The sequence below is a fragment of the Mus musculus genome, chromosome 1 (assembly GCF_000001635.26).
Source record: "Mus musculus strain C57BL/6J chromosome 1, GRCm38.p6 C57BL/6J".
Classification (NCBI taxonomy): Eukaryota; Metazoa; Chordata; class Mammalia; order Rodentia; family Muridae; genus Mus; species Mus musculus.
Window position 1 is genome coordinate 13,352,910 of NC_000067.6, and position 23,700 is coordinate 13,376,609.

A 23,700-nucleotide genomic window follows, 5' to 3' on the forward strand; every position below is an offset into this window, starting at 1 on the left:
ACACACACATCACTGCTTGGCAGCTGTGTCACAAGTCTGCCTGCTAGCTTATACTGTCAATGACAACAGTATCTGCTGTAATTTCAGTTTGCTGGAGACAGTAGCTGAGAAAAGGAACTCGAGCTAAGTAGATAACCCATGGCAGTAATCTCAGAACTTGGTAGGTGGAGGCAGGAGCAGTACTTTAAAGATAGCCTCTACCACATAGTATTCAAAGTCAAAACAGACACCAGCAGAGACCTGACTCAAAACCCCTCCATGTACTGGTTATATACAGCATACCCACAATGAGGGGGTAAGGGACACACTTGTGTTCATTCTAACCTTTATTATGTATATAGTAAAGTAACCAAGTAATTTGCCTTTTTCCTACTTAAAACATTGGGCAACTAAATTTCTCATTCTATCAACTGTCTCTGAAGATAGTTTTGTTATAGTCTTACAGAGCAACTAAAATAGCTACAAAGATGATCAACAGCTGGTTATGCACTGAAATACTGTCTTCCCACATTAATTGTCTTAGTGAAGGATATAGAAGTGTGTCAATGATTACAAAGTTTATAAATAGCTCACTCTGGTTCAAGAGAAGGTAGATTATTTTAAGTGTTTTGAATATGCAAACATGGCTACTTGAGGCATAGCCTGCCTTCTTCTATAAGACAGAAACGATGTCAAGCAGGTTCTTGATAGAAAATAAACATAAACAAGAACCAGTGCTGCTGTGCACTAGGAAATACTGACCTGCAAGCTTCAGAGTTCTCTCAATCAGATTTCACAGAGGCGACACCGCTGACCACACCCCGCACTTCAGGTATTGTCTGCAGGAACTGTGAGCAAATTCTTAATTCATCTCCTCTTTTTTAATTAACTAATAATTCTGTGTATATGAGGGATTTTTATTTTATGTGTAGGAATGTTCTGCCTGCATGTATATATGTGCATTGTGTGCATGGCTAGTGACCTTGGAAGAGAGCAGAAGGCATCAGATGCCCCATCCCTCCTGGAGGTACAAATGGGTGTGAGCCTCCATTTGGGTGATGAGAGTGAAACCCAGGTCTTCTGCAGGAGCAGCCAGTGCTCTCGGCTGCTGAGCTGTTTCTCCTGCCCTTCATTCATTTCCCATACTTTAAGTCCTAAAAGATACCAGTCACTAAGAAAGATTCATCTTCACAAGAATCCACTTCCATTCTCTATTAGTACTCAAGGTTCCAGGCCCCATGCTAGGCAAAAACGGACAAGATTTCTGACCCCAGGGCTTGGGATTTTACGTGCCTCCTAAGTTAAATGTCTGAGACCCCGCCCAGGCTGCACTGTCCATTGGCACACCTTCAGGAAAAAGCATCAGCTCTGCACCTAACAACACATCAGTGCTCTGTCGCTGAGCACAGCACTGCGAGGGCTAGAAACCAAGGCTTTGTGTCTTCTCTTTGCATTTGTAATTTCAGAACCATCAAAACTGACTACATAAGCCAGGCTGGCCTCGAATTCAGAGATCCACCTGCCTTTTTGCCTTCTGAGTGCTGGGATTAAAGGTGTGCACCACCACACCAGGCCTTTTTTTTTTTTTTTTTTGCCTCGTTCTTAACACAAAATGAAATGATACTTGGAATTTGCTTCAAACTCTTGCTGCTCTTTAGGTTTTGGGTGTCTGTTTGGGATTGCTTCCCTTTCCTCCTAGTCAGCCTCCTAGCTCAAATGGGCAGTGAACTGGTATGCAGTGGAGGCTGACCCAAGTGTTGACCTTCCTATCTTCTTACCTTCACCCCCAGATCCTAAGATTACAAGCATGCACCTGCCTCTGTTAGATGGGGGGATGGGGGAGAGCTGTGGGGGAGGGAAGAGAGAGAGAATGAATGAATGAATGAATGAATGAATATCCTGTAGAACTAGAAACTATGAAGAATTTCAGAAGGTACTGAAACAAGAGGCCATCCCAGGACACGATCTCTTTAACTTCTTATTGTTTAAAGTGCTCCAAACTGACAGGAGAAATATCTAAGGACATCAGAGAGAACAGGAAGCCTCCGAAGGTACGAAGTGAAGACTGTAGAGACTAACACTCGTTGAGCTATTATGTCATAATTGCCAAATGTAAAACAATTTTATCATGTTATTCAAGCTTACAGAGGTGATAACAAACGCAAAGACGAACTTGACATAATGAAGTTGATGATATGGAGATGAAAACTAACCAACTGAGAATATAACAGATTTTAATCTACAGTTTCTCGAGAATCTCAGTTCTCATTCAAGTCCTGGCCAACAGCCGTTAAGTACAAACATGCATGTCTTCTCCTGACACACGCCTTGGTGTTTTGAGACAGGTTCTCTATATAATCCTGGCTATCCTGGGGCTCACTATGTGGACTAGGCTGGCCTAGAACACACAGATTCTGTGTCTGTCTCTGAGTGCTTGGAATAAAGGTTCATGCACAGTCCCAACACATGGCTTCTTGTAGGTTAAAAAACAAAAACAAAACAAAAAACATGTAATCTTGTTTTTTATACAAGATCATGTGAGTACTATATCATAAAAGAATCCTTTAAAAGCTAATACTCTGCCCATTGCCAACTTAAGGCATCCTCTAACTCCAACATCTCTTCCTTCTACTACTGAAGCGGTTTGTTTCTTCATTAAAGATACAAAGCCCCAACTACCACCTATGAGGAGGAAGAAGAGAAGAGGAGGAGGAGGGAGAGGAGGAGCAGGAGGAAGAGGGAAAGCTTTATAAGGTCAGAAGACACCACAGGCATGCATGCAGTGGAAGGGGAGTGCCCATGAAGATCATAGAGGGAAAGGGCCATCAATAAGCAAGGCATTCAGAACTGATGTCACCCAAGCAAGGACCGGCTCACCTGACAGGGGAAGACAGAGGTGGCCTTCAGTCTCCAGGGAATTTTTTTTTTTAAGATTTATTTATTTATTATATGTAAGTACACTATAGCTGTCTTCAGACGCACCAGAAGAGGGCGCCAGATCTCATTATGGATGGTTGTGAGCTACCATGTGGTTGCTGGGATTTGAAGTCAGGACCTTCAGAAGAGCAATCAGTGCTCTTAACCGCTGAGCCATCTCTCCAGCCCCTCCAGGAAACTTTTACAACCATGAAATTTCCATGTTCCTAACAATAAACCAACTGGCTAAAACAAAGAATCATAAAAGCACATAGAAGTTTGTATCTAAAACATTTTATGCCTAAAGAAATGAAGGAAAACAAATAGGACTTAGTCCTCCAGAGCTCATAAAAACTATTGTTCTGTTGAGAAAGGCTGAGATCGGTTCATTTCATGTCTAGAAAACAACCTGAAGCTGTTAAGCATTGTGTTCAGGAATTCTAGTCAGTGAACCACGAATGGGAGGGGACAGCAATGTGCCTATTCCCGGTGAACACTATAGTTTTGATTTAATCTATCCAAGTCAGAGCATGGACACTTCTTAGTTAACATACTAATCTCTTTCAGTTAACTGTTATCACATGCTTCAGGCTTAGTAAACTGTGCTGGACTCCGCTGTAACGCAGGGTCCTCTCACCCTGACTCACTGTGGGATTGGCTGTCTCAGTAATGCTTTACTTTCCTGCTAAAAGCTCAAATCTGAGTTGATATGGCACATCATGAACGACACAGATGGCCCTCTACAGTCCCCAGGACTGTGACGGAAAAGTTCACTAATATGCATTCCTATTTCAAGATTTAAAAGCAAATATGAAATACTAAGGAAATGAAAACAAAAAAAAGACAGTGCATGTGTGGCTAGATAGGTAGACCCTAAAACACCAACCAGCACAGCACCCGTAGCACACCCTAGCTCTTGAACATGCTGTGTGGCAGGGTAACAGGCAAGCATGATAGGACCGGGCGGAGATCCTCTGTCCATGAGTGTGCTACACCTCACCAGTAATTCCTCACAGTCACATTGTCACGGTGTGTCCAGAGTGAAGCACGGGTGACAGTCTGACACACCCAGTGCTCCTGAGTTATCAATCATATTTAAATATAACTGTTGGAAATCCAAAAGTTTCTAAAGGGTTTATGTTTTATGAGGTACACACCAAAATCACCTTAGAGATTTCTTTCAGTGATAGGTATTTATAAATGTCCTTCTAGTACTGTGTAGCCTCAGAAGTTCCTGTAAACTTCATAACCAGCTCCTAAGCATTATTATCTGCTAACTATATCTAAATATCTCATCTGTCCCTGCAGATCTGCCAAGTCCCCACCAAACAATTTTTATATAAACTTTCCCACCACTTCTAAGCTATTAAGCACATTCTATTCCCCAGGTAAACACAGGCTAATACGCCTGACCACGGCCATCCTCTATCTTCAGTGAAACGGACTTTTATCTGCAACTGGGAGATACAGTACAAATCTGAGTCAGCTTCTCCCTGCCTCCCCTCCGCGTTGCTAGTGATCAGGTTTACTTATGCTACCTGCGAAGCCCACTGTACCAGACCATCTTCCAAACCCAAAACGATCGCAGATGCCTGACTCTGGTGAATTAGTCCGACCACTCATAGCAAGAGCTGCATTTTTTCCCCTGAGAAAAGTATTGAAGAATAAGCCACAGATTGAACTAGTCAAAAGTAGCATCTAGTCTTATGCATTAATATTCCCAAAAGACAGGTGGTTTTGTTTTAAACTATAATCAAACCATCCAAATGATTTTTTTTTTTTTTTGATTTTTTGAGACAGGGTTTCTCTGTGTAGCTCTGGCTGTCCTGGAACTCTCTTTGTAGACCAGGCTGGCCTCGAACTCAGATATCCGCCTGCCTCTGGCTCCCGAGTGCTAGGATTAAAGGCGTGCACCACCATGCCCGGCTCACCCAAATGATTTTAACAGTGAGTTCCCATTAGATAGTTCTCTGACAGATCCAAGTATAATCTCTCTGTGGAGAATAACAGTGTCTGCTTCTAAGACCAACACTTAAGATATGTCAAGCAAGCAGACAATCTTCCGAGTTAAGGAAATGTGAATTCTATGTACTTTATTCTTCAGCTATTTTCAATATAATTTAAATGTTCTACCACCTCCAAGTAGTTAAAATAACTACTTTTTTTTTTCCCTTAAAAGTCAGGCACTTTACTGATTTAAATTACCCTGTTCTCAGTCTTCTGCACAAAACATGACTCCCAGCCTCACCAACCATTGTGTGGAGCCACATGAACACAGAGGGACAGACACTCCATAATGAGACTATACATCAAATAATCTGCCTGTTGAGAATCATAGCATTAAATCTACTGGGTGCTAAAAAGATTATCAAAAACATTCTCTAATGTAACAAAATGGGAACATATTTGCTCTAAACAGTTGACAAAGAGCATTCAAAATAGCGTCTCATAGACTGAAGAGTCCCAGTGACACTTCGCACTCCTGGACAGTGCATTAGCTGTCAAAAGAGGGGAGGCTAAATCAAAAGCCAGACCACAGAGAATCCCAACATACAGGCAGTTCTCGTCTTCAGGACTAACTTCTTAAATAGCCAGCCCTTTAGAAAATCCTCATTTTAAAAATTAAAACAATTTACTTTAGATTAAAATTCCAGAGACCTAGCTAAGACTGACAGGGCATCAACATGGGTCAATGCTGATCATCGCAGCATTAAAGGAAGGATAACAATAGGAGGCAGTAACAGAAACGGGACATGAGGCCACCCATATACAAATGCATTATTAAACAGCAGTGCATGGCGTTGACCAAAATGCTTTCACAGACTTGAAAAGCAAGCGAACTACTGCATTTGAGGGTCTCCAAACCATCTAAATGTCTTACTATACCCATGGATAGATATAGTGTTAGGGTTTTGTTAACCAAGGAAGAGCTGCTTAAATCTCATAATGAATGGATCACTTGTATGTCAATATTCCTCTCTCCTAACACTTCTGTTGTCTGCCTTAGCCTGTAATAAACAGGATAACTCCACTTCTAGCCTCACCTGCTCACTTACACTCCCTCTGCTGAGCCTCCATTACAAGAGGGTTACAGCATGCTTAAAGTGTCTACACAACTTCTGAGGCTTCACAAAGTGAAATCTGTCTTATGTAAGACAACTGGTTTTAACCCCAGCTTGCCAAGGCTGTGGGGAGAGGATATGTGCCGAGATCCCAGCCCATAGTCCCCAGTTAGATCTTGTCACAGACCTGCATCAGGCCTGCCTCTGTCATGGAACCCAGAAGCATGTCCTTACTCCCAACATCTGCAAGCATGACACCACATTTAGAGAAGCAGCCATATCAAGTAAAATGCAGCAAGGCTCTTGCATGAGGCTCCCGCATGGGAGACCTCAATGAAAGCTTATCACGAGGGGCCCAGGGCACTAGGGATGTGTGTGTGTGTGTGTGTGTGTGTGTGTGTGTGTGTGTGTGCGCGCATATATATAACACACAATGACAAAACAAGATTATGTAACATACCAATAATATACACTTCTGGAAAGTTCTATAAAATCAATTAAAATATTTTATTATTATTAAATATCTTTGTTACTTCTCTGCTTAATAAAATAACCCTGATTTGTTAACTACACCTTGAAAACTACAGTCTTGAAAATCTGGTCACCAGACTCATTTTTCTTTCCTTTCTTAATTTCTCTGGTCTCCTAAATATGTTCTTTCTCAATTTAAATATTAACTATTAATATAATAAAACACTCCTCCAGCTTCCTAGACAGCATTTCTTGTCTCAGGTGGGAGTGCCCCTTGAAAGCAGTGCAGGTGTGACCCAGGCCATCAGACTCCACCTCTAGCAGAGCCAGGCCGTGCCAAAAGACAGGAGTCTCAGTAACTAAGTCTTTGGTAACTCCGATTGACTCTGGAGTAAATCTTGATATCTTCAGTGACCTCTCCATTTTAGGTGATGGTATCTTTCCGCCTCCCAATTCTTATACATGAATGTAGATTCACATTAAAGACAGAATTGCTGTTTTCCTTCTCGTCAGAAATGAGAATAATTCATTTGTTGGGTATGAAATCAGGCAAAATTGCATTAACAATCAAATGTAATTTGTTTGTTGTTATAGATACATAAAATATAGTTGTTAAAAGTGGTGACTTCTGCTGGGCGTGGTGGCACACACCTTTAATCCTAGCACTCGAGAGGCAGAGGCAGGTGGATTTCTGAGTTCGAGGCCAGTCTGGTCTACAAAGTGAGTTCCAGGACAGCCACAGCTATACAGAGAAACCCTGTCTCGAAAAACAAAGCAAAGCAAAACAAAACAAAACAAAACAAAACAAAACAAAACAAAACAAAACAGTGGTGACTTCTGTCCTCGCCTAAGCATTAAACACATCAACTAAAAGTAAACAGATATCTACTGATAATTGCTATCTCTACACCGTATTAGGCAGGTGCGTGGCAAAAGCAGAAGCCCAGACAGTCCCTGCGAATGCCTCTCACCTTTAAAGTCCTTTTGTCAAGGTGAGAATGAAGCTCCACACCCTCAAGAGTGGTGGGGAGTGAAGCTCCCACCACCCCTTCCAGACAGTTCTGAAGGAGCTTGAGAAACTAAAGACACTAGGAAGAGTTTCAGGGTTGGGAAAGTTGGAGGAGAGAACAAATGAAGACTATAAAGAAAGAAGAAAATCAGAAACATTAAAAACGAAATTAGTCAAGCGTGCAAGAAATGTAAATTACCATTCTCCAACACAGAACAAGAAACGGGAAGAATTTCAAACAAAGGCTTCTGCTGGGGTAATCTTTTCTTCATATTGTGTGAAGATGTGTCTCTGCTGGCATTATATTGGTATTGTCATTTTTATGACCCACCACCAGCCTTATATTTTGTAAATATTCATCCTTTCTCACTTGCCTAAGGGAATTTAGAATTATCTGAGGTTCTGATTGGTGGTAATAAAGAGCTGACAGCCAATAGCTGAGCAGGAAGTAGAGGGTGGAACTTTCAGACAGGGCGGAGGAGGGGGAGCTGGGAGAAGGAGGAGCAGAGGGAGCTACAGAGAGCAGGCAGAGGAACAACCATGGACTGGAGCAGAGCAGAGAAAGGGACAGATAGAGCCAGCCACACAGCAGGCCGTAGGCTCTAAGGATGCTTAAGTTAGAGTAGCTGGAGACTGCCCAAGCAGAAGGCCTAAGCTTTCAACTCAACTAGAAGCGCCTGCTTACCTCTATCCCTGGCAGGTCAGAGAAAGCCCGTTATAGACTTCCTGTTTGTCCAGATGACTATACAATTAATGCCTCAGGACTCACCTTCTTCTGGTCTGTGCCTGAACAAAATCTACCTCTTCTTAAAGGTAAAAAGTATACCTCAGATTAATGGGTGATGAGCGTCCTTCAGGTCAGTCCTGACCTTCCTGTCTTCCCTTGTGATCCACAGCATGGTTTGTGTAGGCCCAATCTAAACAGACTGCAGGAAGACTCAGGGAGAACCGCCCAAGTGGACCACGCCATGGTCACCAACAAGCAACAGAAGCCACCCCAAAGCTAGCAGGATAAGCACAAACCCTCAGGACAACTGACCTGGACTCTTAGAGCCATTCAAAGGAGAAAAGCCTGGAAAGGAGATGCAGGGAGTGGACTTGGTTAACTATGAGGTGGACTAGTTTTGAAAAATCAAAACTCAGCAAGAAGAGATTAGTTCTGAGGTGATGGGACTCAGGGCAGTGCTCCTAAGACATTGTTCTTTACGGATGAAGAATCCTATCTACCGCTTTATTTATGATTTATCCTACCTACATACCCCCCCCCCCACACACACACACACACACGAGAGGGGGGGCGGGGGGGCAAAGACAGAGGGGGAGTGAATAAATGTATGTATAATGGATGGATGGGTGGATAGATAGATGGGTATGTGGATGGACAGACAGATAGATGGAAATGCACTGCACACAGGCACTCACTGGAATTTTTCTGAATGTTTGTAATCTTTCACAATGAAAAGATACAAAGAGATGGCGATAGAAGGATAAAGAGAGAGAAGAGAAGAGTGAGCAGCCCAGCCTGGTCTACACAGAAAGTTCCATGCTAGCCAGGATTACAGTGAGACCCTGTCCAAAACAAAAAATTAAATTAGGGGGTGAGGGATGAAGAGATGGCTCAGAGAACTGGAGTTCTATTGTGAGGCACCCATGTCAGATGTCACGTATGTCAGATGCCTCACAAGCACCGCAACACCAACTGCGGGAATCTCATGCCTCTGGCCTCCAGGAACACAGATGCACACACAATTAAAAATAATAAAAATATGTAAGTAAAATTTGGAGAATCAGGATATTTTTATAAGTGTTAATACAGTCTATATTAATGTATATTGTAGAATTTCATCATCTCTTGAGGTTTTAGTCCTTCAGTTGACACTTCCGTTCGTTCTTGTTACTGCTTCTTCAATGCAGGTACTCAAGTAACCACCCTGGCACACTATCTCTGAAGTGTCTGGTTTATTAACTTCCTAGCACTACCAACTATCCCCATGGTTTTCTTCATTTTTTTTCTCCTCTCCACTATAAACTAAAATCCATTTTCTCTAAAGTGTCAAATACTATGCAGAGGAAAAACCACTAAACCCTGGCACTGAAGGACTGTGTGATCATATCACAGCGACAAAGCACACTGTGCTTATTGTTTCTGAGGAGAACACAGTTAGATTTGCTTCCGTTCCTGTAGGACAATTTTAATCCATAATTGATTCATTAAGCTACTTAGTAATGACTTTGGAATATTTTTGGACTCCTCCTTTTGTTCTGGTTCATTACTTCAGGTTTAAATTAGCAGTAGGAATTCCTAAAATAATTCTTATGTCAAAGGCATGCTTCCTAAATTTTAGATTAACTCATCTACTTTCTCTAGGCAAATCAAGAGAACAAGAGGGTATACCACAACATGTGCCAGCAGAAATAGAAGAAGGGTGGGTTCATCAAAGACTCAGAGGTAAGTGTTTAAAGATATCGTTCTATAGTAAGTGGGAAATTACATTATTAGGAAAGGAATACCGTGGGAAGATCAACCTATTAATGGCTTGCAGTAGAGAAAGATTTAAGTGTCAGTCAAATAGAAAGTTTAGAAAAACAAAGTCTTCTATGCTGTTCAGCTGTTCTACACACTGTCTGGGGTGAAAATAAACACACACATGTACTATATATATATATATATATATGATATGTAATTACATGTAGTATGTGTCTGCATGCATATAGTGTGTGTATAGCATGTATGTGTATGTATGCTATGTTTATGCACAGGCACATGTATTCTGAACCAATGAGAGAGCAAGTGCAAGTTCCTGAGTTGCTTAGATGTAAAGACTATATTTATTTACAGGACACAGAACAAACCATCTTAATATACACTGATGCTGATGTATCATGTAGCAGTAGTTCTTTCTTCCATGCACTGGCAACACCATCAGTCACCTGCACTTTTGATAACTCGGAAAACTATTAAAACATCCTTTAGCATCCTCTAAGATGCAAGAGGACGGACATAACACTCTTGCTTTACTCTCTGCCTCAGTAGGGTCCTCTCTCTGCACAGCCCCTCTGTACACTGGTGTCCTCCATGAACGTGCACATTAGAATCCTGTGCACCTGACACCTGAGCACAGTCCAGGTTGGCTCCTGGGAAGATCCAGGTGCAGACAGCTGCTTTGCTGGTGATCATCAGGGGTCTGACTTACTCCCCCAACCAGCAAGGTCAGCCATTCTCGCCTTCCCTCCCCACTAGCCCACCCACACAGCCCTCACAGGAAACAAGAGTCCTCTCTCAGTGATGGTGTCAGGACCCTGAAGGGAACAGGGCCAGCCCAGTCCAGGTAGACCAGCCCCATGTGCTTCCTGCTATGCTGAGACCCCAAGCTCTCGTTTTGTTTTCCAATCCACTTCATGTCCAAGCACAATGCTGGGCTGGGAGGGTAAGAGGGTAGCTGTCAATACTGACTAAAATGGTCAGTTCTGTGTCTGAAGTGATGACTGTGTTGTTTTCTTGTATTACAGCTAATATCTCGGTCTTCCATTATGCTATGATTCATAATTACATGTGTGAAGTGGAAACTTGAAGACTAAGCTTCCGCATTGCCTCTTGCTGAAGATAAAAGTCCACGACAGAGCAGCGAGCACTTCCTGGGACTTCCTTGCTGGCTCTCCTCTCCACCACCTGTTTGTTCTGCCAAGACTCTGATGCGGTGAATACGAAAACTAACATTTTCAAGGAATTTTTCTATCACCCTTAAATGGAAAAGTCTTAAAAAACCAAAAAACTAACACAACTTAAGAAAGCAACTAAGAAAACCAAGGCTCAGAAGGAAATTATAAAAAATACATTCTTGGGGCTGGAGACATGGCTCAGCGGTTAAGAACACTGACTGCTCTTCCACAGGTCTTGAGTTCAAATCCCAGCAACCACATGGTGGCTTACAACCATCCATAATGAGATCTGATGTCTTCTTCTGGGGTCTCTGAAGACAGCTACAGTGTACTTACATATAATAATAAATAAATAAATCTTTTTTTAAAAAAATGCATTCTTTTCCTTTGGGAAAAGGAAGGAACAGAAAACAGTCACATATTCCTGACTAACCTTACACTCACTGTATAGCTGAGAATGGCCTTGAACCTCTGACCCAAGGGCTCCAGCTCCTGAGGGCTAGGATTGCAGGTGTGCCGGGACACTTGGTTTACTGCTGCTGGGAACCCCCTAGGTTACTAGTGCTTGCCTAGTGAACACAGAGCCTCCTGTACACTAAGCAAGCACTTGACAGCCTGAGCTATATCCTCTGACCTCACAGGCAAGGATTCTTTCTCTCTCTCTCTTTGCATTCTTTTCTACTTATTTATGTGTGTGCTTATTTTAGTAAGGATCTCACTTTGAAGCCCTGGATAGCCTGGAAACACACTATGTAGAGGTCAGGCTGGTCTCGAACTCAGAGGCCCATCTGGCTCTGCTTTCTTAGATCACAGATTAAAGGCGTGCGCCAACACAGCTGGCAAAAAAATTTAGAGGCAAACATTCTTAAGGTCTTAAACATTTGGTTACACTTTTGAACCATCTTAAATAACTTCAATATTTTCAATTATAACATGTGAGCCACTTGGATCACCTAACATTGTCAAGTCTGTAATAATATCCCTAAGCAGAGAAACATGAAAAGGCATGGAATATAACAATCCAACTAAATTACACATCAGTGCCCCTACTGCTGCGACAACACTGAACAACAGCAATGATTTTACATGTCACATTCCTAACAGAGAGAGAGCTACTTCTCTCACTAAGTGCTGCAAACAGGTTAGACCTACCTACCAAGAAGGGACACTGCCTACCATGCTCATTCACACGAAATCCTTCTGGTTTGTCCTCTGCCCATATTCATCTTTACATCTCCAATTCTACTTGGGGTGGGAGGTGGGGTTGAGGGAAGAAAGACAGAAGGAAAAAAAGAGGGAAAAGATGTGCAAAGCATTCCTGGTGGAACCCGAGAGCAGCTCTTCTCACATCTCACTCTGGTGCCTGCCTCACTCCGCGTCCTCCTCTGCAGCACACACAACAGGGACAGGCAAAAAGATCACCTCTGGGCCAGGGAGTCCCCCAGCCCAGGACAGCAACTTGAGGACATGGCACTGTGGTAACTCCGAATTTTAATGAGTTTCTATAATCCTTACTTAGGGACCTACCAAGTGCATGTGGAAGAATTTCCTTCTCACATCCCAACAATAACTGCTCAGAAGTGATTACATGTTAGATGAAAGTGACAGCTATGAGTAATTCTAATTATATACATGTTAGGATTTTATATATAATATTGATCTAATGTTTAGCATACTGGAGGCCCTGGGCACAACACCACAAAAATATATGAATGAAATAATAGTAGAGAATAATAACACACACACACACATCTTAGTGCATTAAAAGTATCATTAAAATTTTGTTCCTTAAACTAGAAAACAATGGCTCAGTGGTTAAGAACACTGGTTGCACTTTAAGAATTGCCTGGGTTTGATTCCCAGTACCCACACAGTGGCTCATAACCAGCTACAGCTGCAGTCCTAAGGGATCCAATGCCCTCTTTTGGATTCTGTAGGCACCAGACATGCATGTGGTGCCTGGACAAACATGCAGGCAAACACTCATACACAAAATAAAACTAATTCTTAAAAAATATTACTTATGTAATTATCTAAAGTCTCCATTTGCACAGACTCTAAAGATGGCCTAAAATAACTGGAGACATGCTGAAGGGTCCTTGGAAATACACAATTACATTGGGGAGGGGTCATCTCTCTGAGCTTGAACCCAGGACCTTGAACATGCTAAGCAAGCAGTCCAGCACTGAGTAACATCATCAAGACACAACTGCATACATACACACAACCCAACATTTGTTGTTTGTGTTGGGTTATGGTTTTCGAAACAAGGCCTCTCTACTTAGTCATGGCTATCCTGAACATGAACTAGGTCTCAGGGTCAGAGACACCCCTCTCTTTACCTCCCTAAAGATTTCATGAAAGAACTGCACCACCAGGCCTGGCACGATTCAATATTCTAACTTACATTTTCAAAACAACTCAAAGTTTTTCATCTTAAGCATATTAACAATATAATTAGAAATTTTAAGATAATTATTAAATGTTCTTACGAAAGCAGGGGTGACATCAGAGGCAGAGGAAGTTTGTTCACGAGCAGATCCTATGAGCAAGATGGAGCTGCTGGAAGGGCCTACCCTCCTTCAGTTGTGGCCTCTAATGGGCAGAGGGCAGCGAGCAGCACGTTCCGGAACTCACTCACTCTCCAAGTGAAGCCTTTGGGGACATAAGTGACCAACAAAAAATCCCATGCATCATTTTCATCTCTGACAACAGGCCCTGGGTCCTGGCAGCTGGAACATTACAAGCAATGCGTGCAGATCCTGGCAGAGCACAGGAGCGAGTTTCCTGAAAGCGCGCCTGCTCCCTGCAAACAATTGAGCAGACAGAAGAATTCCACAAATAGCATAGCAGAAGTCAGATGACGGAATATATTATCAGCCTTCTTTTGGGTCTATGGTATCTCAGCAGAGTCATCCGCTCTACATGGAGTGCACAACACTCACCAAAAGGCACCACACAACCTGTGTCCGACAGTTAAACAGACAACATTAAATCTATATTGAAGAAATAAGAAGCCACATATGTACGTCAACTCCTTGTCTTTTCCAAATCTGTATCCCGGAAAGTGTTCCCTGGGTACATTTTCTACTGATCCCCCACAAACAAATTTTCCATACAGAGAACAACAGACAAGAGTATGCTTTTCACAGAATAAATGGATTGATGTTGTCTTGTCTTAACAAAGGCTGACGCAAGAGCCTAACAGTCAGCCAATAGGAACCCCAGCTCAGCAGGCCAGAAGCCTGGGGTTCTAATGTGCTTCAGTAGCCCAACTGTGTGAGCCTGGAAGTTATCTGATCCCTGTGTGTCCATTTCCTTCCTGAGCAGCCAAAGGAGGATGCTACAACTGCTTCACACATCTAAGTGAAAAACCCAAGTGCATAACAAATGTCCCTCACCCCAGACACATTTAGTAAACTCCATCAAGTTTACTTCACTGCTTGTCCTGCTTCTTGACATTTAAAGGTAAGGGGATCTTGAAATTTCAAGAATAGTTGAGGTATGTGTTGTATATGACTTACAGGAGTTAACTTCTCAGTCCTGACTGGGAACGTCCGCAGAACCTCAGCTATTCAGATCTGTTCCTTCTTAGACTGAACAGCTCAGAGTCCTAAGGTCATTTGTTATATCCCACTCTTGATGGACAGCCATCCCAGACTTCCCCTTAACCTCTAACCTCCTGGAACATGAGGATAACAGCATGTATTTATGTGTTTGTGGCCATAATCAAAAGAATGGACCACTCATAAGAAAGTCTAGAAAGTGGCTGGCACTATCCCTGACACAGACACTGTGGGCCTGACGGGAATGAGCTCTTTCCAGAAGACCCATAGCCACAGCAGAACACAAGGCTGCATACAGAGCTAAAGCCAGGCTACAGAGGCCCAGAGGAGGCAGCACAAGAAATGGCCATAGGAGAGGGGGTGGGACAGAGATGATGGGGCCCACCTGCCAAGCCACCCTGTCACATCCTACCAGCTGCATAGGACCACTCTGACCATGTAACCATGTACCATACCACACAGGGCGCCTAGAGCAGCACGTAAGCTTCAAGCCAAACAAAACTGAACCAATCATAAGCGTCCATATTTTCATAAAGAGGAATCTAATTAATTTTAAGCTCATCTATCAAGGGAACATTTAAACAACTTGAGGATGGTATGTGAGAGTACGAAGTGTATGTCTATCAGTGTGTGACATTTAAACAACTTGAGGATGGTGTGTGAGAGTACGAAGTGTATGTCTATCAGTGTGTGCATGTGAAGGCCAGAGCTCAAGGTGCCCTGCACTTTGTTCTCCATCTCATTTAAAACAACAACGACTCTCCCTGACCCCAAAGCCCACAGCTGACTACGCAGGCTGGTTAGTGCACTCTGGGGTCAGCCTGTCTCTGCTCCCAAGCACTGAGACTACAGACGTAGCCATGCCAGGCATCTACATGAGTGCTAGAAGCTTAAACTCCAGTCCTGCAGTGCAGACACACTACTGACTCAGCCACCCCCCAAGCCCCACAACTTCTTTATTCTAAACATAATTCCTTTCTCAGGAAAAATAGCAGAATCCCAAATCCATGCAAAATTTGCTAGATAGTACATACTTGAAATTACACTCACACAGAAGATAAGATTAAGGCAAATATTTCCTTCCCTACCACCAAGGTGTGAGGAAAAGGAGGAAGGAAGGAGACCATCGCCCATCACCCCCAGCCTGTGGCCCTCCCTTTAGTCCCTGGCTCTGTAACTTGAAGATTTTATTACCAAATACACTGTCAAGACTAGAAGAGTCAAATTTCCATCAATAATGATGAAATAAATCAATGAAACAATTGCTAAAGAAGAAAAAAAGGCAGAGAAAAGACCTCCAAAACCCAAAATAAAGATTCTGCTAAACATGGGCCCAGGACAGAATAAGAACTGGCTGGCTTGAGGTATAAGTCCCACCAGAATTTACCGCAAACTTCAGTTTCCATCTATCTGTCAAGTGCCCCTTAACGTCTCCCGATTTGCAACCTCCTCCTGATGACTGACACTATGTCCAGAAGTTCCAAAGCAGCTGTGAGAAACATTACCGTACGCACTGTACTCATTCGAGTTTGCTAGAAATTCCCAACCATAGAACCAAATAAACACCGGTCTAAAACAAATCCTAGCATTCCACCACTGCCTCTGACCCTAGAAATGGGAATGAATATCGCTAATTAGTAAACACAGAGACTCTTTGCTCTTGAAGCCAAGTCGTGTGCTCTACTGCAGACCAGCAGAACACCTAGTTACCTTCACTGTAAGCTGCCAACTCTGTACTCTCCCTTTCACAGCAGCTAGGACGTCGCATAGACTGCTATAACAGCCACGCAAGTCATACTGTCGCCTCTATCTAGAACATCTGGAACCTGTAAAGTTTCCCTCGTGCTCTCTGAAGTGAGGGCCTGTGACACTGAACTGCACTTTACAGCTTTGCCAGGTAGGATACTTTAAGAGGCTTCAGAGGGTGGTATGCCATGGCACCCCTTCTTGCTTCTCTAGTCTAAATCAAAAAGTAGGAAACAATCAAAACAAAAACAAAAGAAAGAAAGAAGCGCATAAACACTGAGTGCCTCCTTTCTTTCCACTTAGAAGACATGGAGGCAAAGGAGCGTGTGATAGAAAAGGGGAAAAAGAACTCAACATTGTGTTTTCCATTCCATGGCTTTTCTTCATTCAAAAATCAGTATCATGGGGCTGGAGAGATGGCTCAGTGGTTAAGAGCACTGACTGCTCTTCCAGAGGTCCTGAGTTCAATTCTCAGAAACTACTTGGTGGCTCACAGCCATCCATAATGAGATCTGATGTCCTCTTCTGGGGTGTCTGAAGACAGCTATAGTGTACTTACATATAATAAATAAATCTTAAAAAATAAACAAATTAAAAAGCTAATAGGGCTTAAACATTGGTTTTATCATATTAACAACTAAAAATAGTTAAACTTTTAAATATAATTTCAACCACAACACAACAATGACCAAGATATCAAAGACACCCATGCATACCAGAAAATTAGTCTTCTATTAAAAATGCTTTAAAGGGCCACTCTTCATGCTTTTTCTTTCTAACAATATACGGACTGCCTTTGTATTCAATACGACAAAAACAATTTTTCCTAGAGATCTAAGCTGTCAAAGTATGGGTCAAATAGCAACCTACTGTGGCCTGAAACAGCTAAGGCACTGAGTCCTTAACTTCTACATGTAAAATAGAAACGTAATCAGAGATCATGGATTCCATGGAGACTGGAAAGCTTTAATAAGACGCATCTATTGAGAGGTAAGGGGAGAACCATTAACCCTTTATGCAATCCTAGGACCCTCCATCTTTTATATGTATTTTCAGTAAGATGTCTCTCATGCTGAAAGTCATCTAAATTATATTTAATCGATGAGGGGTTAAAAATATTTTTAAAAATATTAAGTCCTCAAAAGCATTAAACTCACATGAATGATTGTTGAGCTGTCCTGAAACCTGGGCCTCAGCACCCTGACATCTAAAGTCAAAGAAATCCTCTCTTTTAAGAGGGAAATTCCCAGGAGGAAGAAGGTTCAGCTCCAGCAAGAGAGCACACAATGGAATCGCCGCCGCTGACAATGCACATCTTTTTCTAGATGCCTCCATATGCTTGCGAGGTTTTTCCCCTCACCAGGCATTAGGCGACTTGCTATTCTCTGCCACCAAGAATCTAAGAACGCTTTGAAGGATCCTTATGGAGAATGAAGTGAAATAATGGGTTGCTTTTAAGAATTCAGGAAAGAGAAAGGGCCTGCATCAGAGTGGCCTCCCAAATTAACCAGCAGTGGGAGTCTCTGAATGTTGCTGGGTTCTGAACATTAATTTACAATACTCCCTACTTCTGTCAGTTGAAATAAGTGCTTATCTTTCACTTGACTCATTTATCACCAAAATAACACTTCAAAAGCTACAGAAAAACGTAATTTACACCAGGTGGTGGTGGCACACAGCTTTAATCCCAGCACTTGGGAGGCAGAGGCAGGCGGATTTCTGAGTTCGAGGCCAGCCTGGTCTACAAAGTGAGTTCCAGGACAGCCAGGGCTATACACAGAAACCCTGTCTCGAAGGAAAAAAAAAAAAAGCAATTTACTTCTACAAGAACGTCTAAAATTACACAGGTTGGGAATCTACACTATAGATTTGAAAGTCACATATTACACACTACTCTTTCCTTACATTAGTCTCTCGCAAGTCCTTTCTTAATAATCCAATAGTAATAAAAGCTGGAGAACCCAGTGTGGTTCGTGCCCATTAGATATTTTTTTAAATCCCAAAATTAAATTCATGGGTGACAGATTCCAAAAATGAATGGATTTTAAGTTTAACATTTCTCATCCTTTGAACTCCCAAAGATTCCAATTGGGAAAAGGAATGTGTTGCTGCCCTCCGGTTGGACTAACCTCACCAACAAAGAACAGAGCATGTACACACACAAAAAGCACTGCAGCAGCAGCGGCGGTCTTTTTAACAGACCGCAATTCCCGCTGAGCAACCAGGGATCCTCAAGGGAACCGCCCCCGCCCCCCTTTCCTAAAACTCAGGAGTCAAGAAAGTCAGTTCACTGGACCCAAACAACCAAAGATAGCTCTTGACCTCTTACACATCAGAGAAGTAGCCACATACTGTACAATTCATCCGTGTTTAAGGAAACTAAAAATAAATAAATAAATAAATAAATAAATAGATAAAATGTTTTACGAATCTTTTGTAAGGGAGTAATATGGAAAGCTATACTGCTATACTTTATTCCTTTTGTTTTCTGCCAACAAATATTCTTTAGCTGCTTTTGCTAAGTACCCACGCTTGGTATCTTAGTGGCGCTTTGGTTCAAAACTTCATTTTGTTTACCCAAGAACAAGACAAAAAAATATGCACAGCATAACCAGTAACTTTGTTAAAATGTCACACCCAGACCAAGCACGAAACTTTCAAGGAGACTTGGGAAATTGGTGTTGGTCTGATTAAACAAGATCCCAGTGAGGCCAATTCCAAACAAGAATGCTTTAGCACTCCTAAAAATCACCTCACAAGAGGCCACCCCGCGCCTTTACTCTCAGGGTGCCCTTTCAATTCACCATCGTCCGGGTGCTGGACAGAAGCCCAGTGAAACTAACGCAGACCTTCAAAGATCTCACCTGGTGCTGAGATCCAGAACGCGGTCACTATCAACATATGCCATTTTAAAACCGGGCCTCGCAGTTACTGCCACATCCTGAAGTGGCTTTAGACTTTGTCATGTCTAAAACAACGCCTCTCGCAGCACCAGAGAAAAGCAATATCTTCGCGCACCTATGCAGGTCTCCCCGGGTCACAGATTCTGTGAGTGACACTATTCCACAAACCCAGGTGCGGGTGACCAAGGGACGCGCCAGAGTGGAGGGCTCGCGGCGTCTCCAAGGCTCCCCCGCCCCGCCTGCAACTCAGCCCTAACTGGACGGAAGAAACCCCGCCTCCTTCCTGCCTCTGGCTCCCACCATTGGCTTACCGGTACCCGGCAGGTCAGTTCCTGCCTTCCATTGGCTCACTGCCCCATCAGTCAGGCACAGCCAGATTCGGGTCGGTGGGAGGGGAAGGAGTCGGAGGAGGTGGAGTGGGAGTGGGATTAGAGGACGAGGTGGCGGAGGAGGGTGCTCGAGCTCAGGCTCGGGTTTGGGAAAGTTTCCCCTGCCAGTGACAGGCCCTCTAGGCTTGAGGCCCAACGTCACTCCCGGAGAGTAAGGGGCTCGGGTCCCCGATTCCCGCCCCTCAGTCCGCAGGCCCCGGAAGCCACTTGGGGGAGGGGAAAGGGAGGGACCATGGAAGCAGGGACCGAGCCACCCCCGAGCGCGGCCGCGGCGCCTCCAGGACTCCCCCAGGGGCGGGGTGCGGGCACTCCAGCCCGCGGCGCCGACCCTGGACGCCTCCCCGGGAGCCTCCAGGGGCCCGGAGAGGAGGGTCCCCGGCCCAGGGCGTGACCGGGGCGCGAGGGCCGCCAGGACCCCTCCCGCTTCCCGCGGGGGGCCCCCGAGGGCCTGTCCCTGCAGGGGCCGCAGAAGGGGTACGGAAGAGGGGGCGCTGGCGAGCCAACCCGGAACCTCCTGGCCCGCAGCCCGCCTCCCGCCCCCGGCCGCGGCCCCAGCGCGCCTCCGGCACACATGCCCGCACCCAGAAAGTTAAGTCAGGGGCGAGCCCGGCGCGGCGCCGCCACCGCCGCCGCCGCCCGACCCCGGCTCCCCGCCCCCACCGCGGCCCGGCCTGCGCGGCCCGAGCGCTACCGCCCCGAAGCCACCCAAGCCCGAGGCCCCCCAGACGCCCGAGCCCCCGCCGCCGCCCCTGCCGGCCGCGTCACCTTCACACACCCCCGGCACTTCCCAGGTCCTGCCTCCCCTCGGCCGGCTCCCACCCGTGCAGCAGTGGCCGCACGCCTCCCGGGAAGAAAGCACCGGCCGCGACTGCGCCCGCCGGCCCGGGCTTCCCCCGCCTGCCCGGGCTGCGCCGCGCAGCCTCGAGGGGGCCGGAGCAGGGGCCCGCGGCACAACCGCCGCTTCCCAGCCTGGTGCTCACCTCTCGGCCGGCGCCGCGGGCTGCAGCCTCCACCCGCCTCGCGCTCCAGGGCTCGTCTCCCGAGCTCTCTCGCCCGGCGCCCGAGCGCCTCCTTTCTCTCCCGGGGACTCGGCGTCTTCCCGCCCTCCCCCCTCCCCCCGGGAGCCGAGTCCCCGGCTCGGCCGCGCCTCGAGGATGGGCGTCGCGGGCTCCGCACGCCTGGGCAGCGGTGCCCGCACACAACAACAGCCTGCCCGGCCGGCCGGCGCGCGGCTCCGCCGGGCTGCGCGCACCAAGGGCAGCGGCCCGGGTGGGAATGCGGCGCCCCCCGCCCGCCGCCCGTGAGCCCCCAGGGGAGGCGCGCTTACCAATGTGGCCGTCACGCCGTCAGGTGCGGGCTGCCGTCGGCGCTGACCTCCGCCGCCGCCGCGGGAGCCCAGGCTGCGGCCGCCATGTTCCCGTGTTAATAACTGCTGCCTGGTTGTTTATTTCAATGGAGATCCTCCCCCAGCTCCCTCCTCCTCCTCCCCCTCCTCCTCCGCGGCTCTGCACTTGCGGAGAGAGACACAGACCGCGCGAGCTCGCGAGCAGGGGAGGGGGCTCGGGCACGGGGCTGGCCCGCCCTCCGCCTCCCCGCCGCCTCCGAGCGAACGCTGTCACCGCTCAGGGGACCGGGCGGAAACTTGCGTCCCGCGCCCCCGAGCGTGGGCCCGGGAACACCGGGGCTACCCCACCCGCGGGGTCCTCAGCATCTCCCTGGCTGGCGAGACTTCAGAGCTCGGGGAGTTGGACAAGATGGGTGGCTGTGGTCTAGGGACCGTGACCTATGGGTGACTGGAAGTGAAGGGAGAGTCAACAGAGGACTCCATGCGAGGGCAAAGGGCAATGCCCAAAAGAAAGCTAAAAAGGGGGACTGGCCCGGGCCTGGGGGTGGAGGCCAAGGGACTGCCGCGCCTCCGACGGCAGGGACGCTGCGGCGAGAAGGTCGCGGAAAACCTAGTCCCAGAGGTGCCTCCCGCGCGCGCTCAGGCAGGGCCCGGTAGCCGGCAGCCTGCACCCCTCGGGCGCACCTCTGCACCCAGACGCTGTTCCGGGGCGCACTCCTTGGCCACCATGTCCCCTCGGTTTTTTCGTGGATACGCCTCCCCAATTGCTGTCCCTGAGGTCTCTGGAGGGGATAGAGGGGCGTGACCGCGGGAGGCGAACTTACCGGGGTACCACCCCGGGATTGCCTGACAAAGCAAAGGCTGCTCAGTATTTAGAAAGACCGAGGGGAGTGTTCTCCGCACGCAGTGAGACAACAAAAGTTTTGTTTTGTTTTTTAATTGGGGAATCCATTATCAAATCCTCAATGGAGTATTGGGATTAAGGAGACGTGGAGGAGTTTTCACGTTTAAATGTTGTTTGGTTTTTAACTGGAAAAGCAACTTCTTTTCCATTTAGATATAATTAGTTGAAAGAAATGAGCAACATTTGTTTGCTTAACGGAAGTTATCAAAATATGACAGGAACACGTTTCCTTATTTTAACTCTTATGAAAGGTCACTTGCCATAGACAATAAGTGTTTATTGAACTGTAACGACTTGGCACTGCATTAAGTGATTCACACACACTCCAAATTTTAATCCTCAAACCTTACGAAGTAATTGCTATTTTTATACCTCATAAAACATTGAAACCTAAAGAAGTAATTTTTGTAGAGTTACACAGTAAGCAAGGTGGGCAAGATTTGAGCCCAGGTCCATTAATTGCAAAACATGCTTTTTGATCGTATTTTTTTTTTAGCTCCAGTTTATTATGACAAAGAAAAAGAAAAGTATATGCCTACTTGGCTATAGCTAGAAAATATTTAGAAAGCTGTAACAAATGTTAACATTGGTGAGTGGAATCGGAAGGAGGTCTGCAATAGGCTACTTCACGTTTTTCAGGGAAGTGTCTGCTGTTTGGAATGATTGGTTTTGACCACCTGTTAGTAAATTTTAAGGATTTTTTTTTTAATTAGCTAGAATAAATTATGTTCCCCGAAGACTCAAAAGCCTTCAGCAGCTTAGGGACAGAACAAGGAGATACAGAGTGTCCCTCTGATCTGTCCTCCTCCACTCTTAACCCATAATATTTTTGCAGGGAGGTTGGGTTCCTCGCAGGAATGTCCCCATTGCCACTTAGATTTCTTCTCCTGTCCTAAATTCTTAAGAGTTAAGAAAGACTCTTGTTGCTTTCTATTCCAACTCTTGAGGGGAGAGGCAGCTATCCAGAGTCCATCAGTGCTCAGTGGCAACAGAATTAACATGAAAAAACTACCTGTGCTGAACGTGCAGACAAACACATCCCTGCTTCCATGCTGTGTTACTCAGTGCACCTTCTTACTGAATGCTCAAGACACACGACTGTCTCTAAACAATAAAACAAACCAAACAGCTCTTACAGTAGCGTAAAGAACTCCATGCCCAGCTGCCTCACTCCAGCGGGACCTGGAAGAATCATGTCACTTTGGAGTACTGAAATAGTGTCAAGACGTCACACCCATGTTATAACTGTGGTATTTATTTATTTTGCTTTTATATGTTTAACTTTGTATTCTTAGAACCAGCCGTATTATCAATACATCATCTTTGAGCTGCCTTGAGTAACAATCTCTCCTGTATGTATCAAGACTCATACTGAACAATGATTTCCGGGTTGCAGAAAACTATTTTTGTATTTGCCTATTAAGTCCTGTGCCAGTTCAACAACACGTAAGTATTACTGTGTTCTGTTTGTACAGAGCGTGTGGCCTTGTTTGTGCATTTGCCCTTCTCATTCTCCAGACTAAGCTCCTAGGGCCCAAGACCCTCCCACCTCAGCCAATGTAATACCCTCTAGTGACCCTTGAAATCACATAGAGTACCAAGTTCCTAACATGTTTTTTCTTTACCTGGATACCAATGATAAAGTTTATATATTAAGCAGAGTGAGAGGTTGTAACTAATACTACAAAACAATGAAAGCTATACTATAATCAGTGTTACACAAATATCTGTAGGCTTTCCCACGCACATC

The 23,700-nt window shown here is 45.3% G+C and overlaps 1 protein-coding gene and 1 pseudogene across 21 annotated transcripts in view; both read right to left on the minus strand.

Moving 5' to 3' along the window:
- Positions 1 to 21,318, minus strand: part of Ncoa2 (nuclear receptor coactivator 2) — a 235,123-nt gene extending 213,805 nt beyond the window's left edge. For 4 of the 21 annotated variants that reach the window (XM_030252088.1, XM_030252090.1, XM_030252087.1 and 1 more), the window contains exon 1: positions 21,029 to 21,318. The gene's annotated coding sequence lies outside the window, so the exon portion shown is untranslated. Of the gene's footprint in view, positions 1 to 19,273; positions 19,875 to 20,681; positions 20,943 to 21,028 lie in introns of those variants that run through there. The other 17 variants (XM_011238361.3, XM_017319243.2, XM_017319241.2 and 14 more) reach the window with 12 other exon arrangements.
- Positions 21,319 to 23,292: 1,974 nt separating this feature from the next.
- On the minus strand, positions 23,293 to 23,405 carry Gm51852 (annotated as a pseudogene).
- Positions 23,406 to 23,700: the final 295 nt, after the last annotated feature.